Source organism: Cebus imitator, unplaced genomic scaffold, assembly GCF_001604975.1.
Source record: "Cebus imitator isolate Cc_AM_T3 unplaced genomic scaffold, Cebus_imitator-1.0 Scaffold316, whole genome shotgun sequence".
Taxonomy (NCBI): Eukaryota; Metazoa; Chordata; class Mammalia; order Primates; family Cebidae; genus Cebus; species Cebus imitator.
In genome coordinates, this window is record NW_016107631.1 from 834,628 (window position 1) to 839,831 (window position 5,204).

The following is a 5,204-nucleotide window of genomic DNA, read 5'->3' on the forward strand; positions in this document are numbered from 1 at the left end:
TGTGGCTGGCCAGAGGGAACGGCAGACACAGATCCCACAAGCCCCCAGAAGTGCACACCAGGGTCCGTTCCTGGGAGCCCATTTCTGAGCCTCTAGTGGACAGAGATGGCCACCGATTGCGGTGGGGATATTTCATGATGACGCATGTCATAATCACATCTTAGTTTAACCCTATAATCATGAGGGACGAGAGGCTCATGCTACCTGGTCACACCTGACCCAAAGGAGAAGTCAGGGAGCAACGGAGACCTGCAGAGAGCCAGAGGGAGCCCAGCAGTGTCTGTCCCAGCCCCGTCTCCACAAAGGCAGATCCCCAGGACGGTCGAGGGCCCTCAGCCAAAATCTCCCAAGTGCTTACTACACACCAGACACTATCTCTAAACACTTTATAAAACTGTAGGGTGGCCGGGTGCAGTGGCTCATGCCTGTAATCCCAGCACTTTGGGAGGCCAAGGCAGGTGACTCTTTTGAGCTCAGGAGTTCAAGACCAGCCGGGGCAACATAGAGATAACCTGTCTCTATAAATTTTTTCTTTTTTGAGACAGAGTTTCACTCTGTTGCCCAGGCTGGAGTGCAGTGGTGTGATCTCAGCTCACTGCAACCTCTTCTGCCTCCTGAGTTCAAGCAATTCTCCTGCCTCAGCCTCCTGAGTAGCTGGGATTACAAGTGTGTGCCACCACACCCAGCTAATTTTTCTATTTTTAGTAGAGACAAGGTTTTATCATGTTGGCCAGGCTGATCTCAAACTCCTGACCTCAAGTGATCCATCCACCTCAGCCTCCCAAAGTACTGGGATTACAGGTGTGAGCTGCCACATGTGGCCTCTACAAAAATTTTAAACATTAGCCTAGCTTGGTACTGTGTGCAACTGTGGTCCCAGCTACTCAGGAGGCTGAGGCAGGAGGATCACTTGAGTCCAGAGGGTTGAAGCTACAGTGACCTATGATGGAGCCACTGCCCTCCAGCCTAGGTGACAAGAGTCAGAACCTGTCTCAAAAATAAATATTTTATTTTATATTTTATTCTATTTTATTTTTGTTTGAGATGGAGTCTCACTCTGCTACCCAGTCTGGAGGACAATGGTGCCATCTCGGCTCACTGCAACCTCCACCTCCCGAATTCAAGCAATTCTCCTGCCTCAGCCTCCTGAGTAGCTGGGATTACAGGCGTGCACCACCACACCCAGCTAATTTTTGTATTTTCAGTAGAGACAGGGTTTCACCATGTTGCCCAGGCTGGTCTCGAACTCCTGACTTCAAGTGATCCACCCACCTCGGCCTCCCAAACTGTTGGGATTACAGGCATCAGCCACTGAGCCCAGCCTCAAAAATAAATAAATGCATAAATAGATCAATCATCCAGGAGCTCAGTTCTCCCTCACCTCGCCCTCTGAAGGAGCTACTGTCGTCCTCCCGTGTTAGAGATGCCGTTATGAAGCCAGCAGGCCCTTGGTCAGGCAGCAGGGGGGTCTCTCCAGCATCTTTGGTGGGGTCACAAGTCAATGCAAATCACCCTGCTCCTTGACAACATCAAGCTCACCCTCAACATCTCCATCAGGCACACATGGAGCCCTCATCATACAGAAAGATTTATAGAGCAGGACCTTATATAGAGCACTGGGTGGTGCTTGAGATTATATCCAAGGGACAGAATGCGTGCTTTTAACAGTTCTGTCTGTACTTATTTCAATGTCTGTCAGCAAAATGCTGGGTTTCATTTATACCAGTGACATAAAGGTTTCTTTTTAATTAAATGATTACGGTTTTCAAAATAAATCTCTTCAGGGCGGGGTGCAGTAGCTCTCACCTGTAACCGCATCACTTTGTGGGAGCTGAAGCGGGCAGATTGCTTGAACCCAGGAGTTCAAGACCAGCTTGGGCAACATGGCAAAACCCCATCTCTATGAAAAATACAAAAATTAGCCAGGCATGGTGGTGTGTGCCTGTAGTCCCAGCTACTTAGGAGGCTGAGATAGGATCACCTGAGACCGGGAAGTTGAGGCTGTAGTAAGCTGCGATTGTGCGACTGCACTCCAGCCTGGGAGACAGAGTGAGACCCTATCTCAAAAATAAATAAATAAATCTATTTAAAGAAAAATATTTGGCCAGGTGCAGTGGCTCACACCTGTAATTCCGGCACTTTGGGAGGCTGAGGCAGGCAGATCACCTGACGTCAGGAGTTTGAGACCAGCCTGGTCAACATGATGAAAACACATCTCTACTAAAAATACAGAATTAATCAGGCGTGGTGGCACACACCTGTAGTCCCAGCTACTTGGGAGGCCAAGACAGGAGAATCACTTGACCTGGGAGGCAGAGGCTGCAGCAAGCAGAGATTGTGCAGAGTGAGACTCCATTTCAAAAAGAAAAGGAAAATATTAAACAAATAGTAGTGAGCATGGCATGTGGGTAAGGATGCACCTGGGTGACCTAAGCCCGGGAGACCTGGCTCGGGCCTTGCATATCTTGAAGACAGCTGACCCTGCTGGGGCCTCTTGGGGCTGCGTAGCCCCTCGCCCACCCTCCCAGCTGCCACGCCCAGAGCATCTTCCTCAATACAACCCCATAGACTTGAAGGTCATCATCAAATGCCCCTTAACCTCTCTCGGCCCTTTATGCATGTGGGTTTCTCACCCTGGGTTCACTCTGCTTCTGGTGATGAAAGGGGAACTCAGAAAGGCTCATAAATTAGTGAAATCTACAAATAGAAGGCCAAGTATGAAGACAGCAAGGAATGAGGAAACCCCACCCTATTCCTTGGACTCAGCCCTGGGCCTCCTGCCCCTGGCCAGCCTTACGAAGCACCGGCAGTAGAAATGTCAGCCTGGGTCCTCTGCTGAGGGTCCTCTCAGGCAGGGTCTGTGAGTGGGACCTGCCAGGCAGCACTCGCAAGAGGCCAACACCGTCCCCCTCCTGCTGGGGGTGTGGTGGCACAGAGTGGCCTCTTGGCTCCATATGTGGGTCCTACAGAGAGTTCTGGGGCTCTACGGCCCCCTCCACCTACCCAGCCTCATGAGAACCCTGGTGATAACACAAAAGACTATCCTTCTCTGGCAGATAAGGGAAATTTAAAGACAATACTCCTAAGTGAGATGGGGGGATTTGTGCTATGCGCTGGGACTCAAACCAGCCACCAAACCCCACTGTCAGAGGAGCTTCTCAGAGGCTGGAATCAAATGCCGCTGGCCCTGTGAGTGCCTGACCTCTGCCACAGCAGGGTGCGTGCCCAGCCAAGGAAGTCTGCGCCCCATCATTCAAGGCGCTGTTCTCCCTTAGAAGAGGACCTCGAAAGCAGAAGGAAATTAGAAACAACTGCACAATGAATGCCAGATTCTGCTTTCTCTGCTCTGGCTGCCAGGAGATTAGGCAGGGCTGGCTGACAGCGTGACTCACCAGGCAGCTGCTCGGCCTCCAGGGTGTCCTTGCTGTGGGGAAGTGTGGGTTCCGCTGACCTTGCTAGCTCTCTACTTATTTCCACAGTGTCAGCTTTCTTTCTCCTGCTAGATGTTGATTCCTTGAGGGCAGAGTCACCTCTGACACCCTTTTCCGATGGGGCACAGCCCACATGCACCATGTGCACTCCGGTGTGTCGGTTGATTGCCTGATTTCCTCTGGGCAGATGTGATGGGACAAGGGAGGTGACCATGTGCCAGACACTTTCCTAAACAGGTATAAGCTCACCAAACTCTGGAGCCTTCCCATGAGGGAGAAACAATCTTTAATCTCATTTTGGAGATGATGAAGGGAAGTCCAGGCTGCCTAGCCAAGGGGCAGGACTGATCTGATGGAAGCAGCTTTGCTGGGACTGGATGACTCTGCTCCTCGCCCGTTACCAGCACTACCTCCCCCAACAACACGGGAGACGTGCACGGAGCCCTCCTTCGTCACAGTCCTACCCCATGTGCTAGATGAATAAAGAGGTGGCCTAAAAGGAAACATGGTTCCTTCTGAACTCTCCCCTGGGAGACGGCAATGACAGGGACATGACGGAGCTTCTGAGAAGGAGACACACAGAGCTAGTGTCAATCAAAGCAACCAGGCTTCTGAACATTCCCACTAAGAACTTTTGCTTTAGAATGCACTATTTTTTTTTTTTTTTGGTTGGGGCTACTATTCATTTTAACAATGTTATTATTATTTTTTCTTTTGCTGTTGTTGTTGTTTTTGAGATGAAGTTTCATTCTCATTGCCCAGGCTGGAGTGCAATGGGGCGATCTCAGTGCACTGCAACCTCTGTCTTTCAGGTTTAAGTGATTCTCCTGCCTCAGCCTCCTGAGTAGCTGGGATTATAGGTATGTGCCACCACAACTGGCTAATTTTGTATTTTTAGTAGAGATGGGGTTTCTCCATGTTGGCCAGGCTGGTCTTGAACTTCCAGCCTCTGGTGATCTGCCTGCCTTGGCCTCCCAAAGTGCTGGGATTACAGGCATGAGCCACTGCACCTGGCCCACGATGTTCTGTTTTATGCCTCCTACGTAAGTGCACACAAGCTTTAAATGTTGTGGAACACTGAGCTCATGTATCTTGTCAAACTTCTGCTTGCTTTTTGCTGCATCCATAGCTACGATCTGAATAAATAGAGGAGAAAGGTTTGGCTCCCAACCCTACTCCCTGGGCTCCATGCCATCATTCCCAAAACAAAGGAGGAAAGATGCCAGAAGTGAGCGACCAGGGGTAATGGTGAAGAAAAACAACATCCCGGCCGGGCACAGTGTCTCAGGCCCGTAATCCCAGCACTTTGGGAGGCTGAATGGGGAGGATCACTTGAGCATAGAAGGTTGAGGCTATAGTGAGCCATGACTGCACCACTGCACTCCAGCCTGAGTGACAGAGCAAGACCCTATCTCAAAAAACAAACAGGCTGAGGCAGGCAGATCACCTAAGTTTAGGAGTTCCAGACCAGCCTGGCCAGCATAGTGAAACCCGGTTTCTACCAAAAATACAATGTTAGCTGGGCGTGAGGGTGTGCATCTGTAGTCCCACCTACTTGGGATGCTGAGGCAGGAGAATCGCTTGAACTCAGGAGGTGGAGGCTGCAGTGAGCCCAGATCAGGTCACTGCACTCCAGTTTGGGCGACAGAGCAAGACAAACAAAACAAACCAACAAACATATAAGCCAAAACAAAAATATCATCCTGTTTCAGGAACCAGGAGGTCGGAGAGACTAATGGCTGGATGACAGGCTTACTACTTAAGACTGCATAT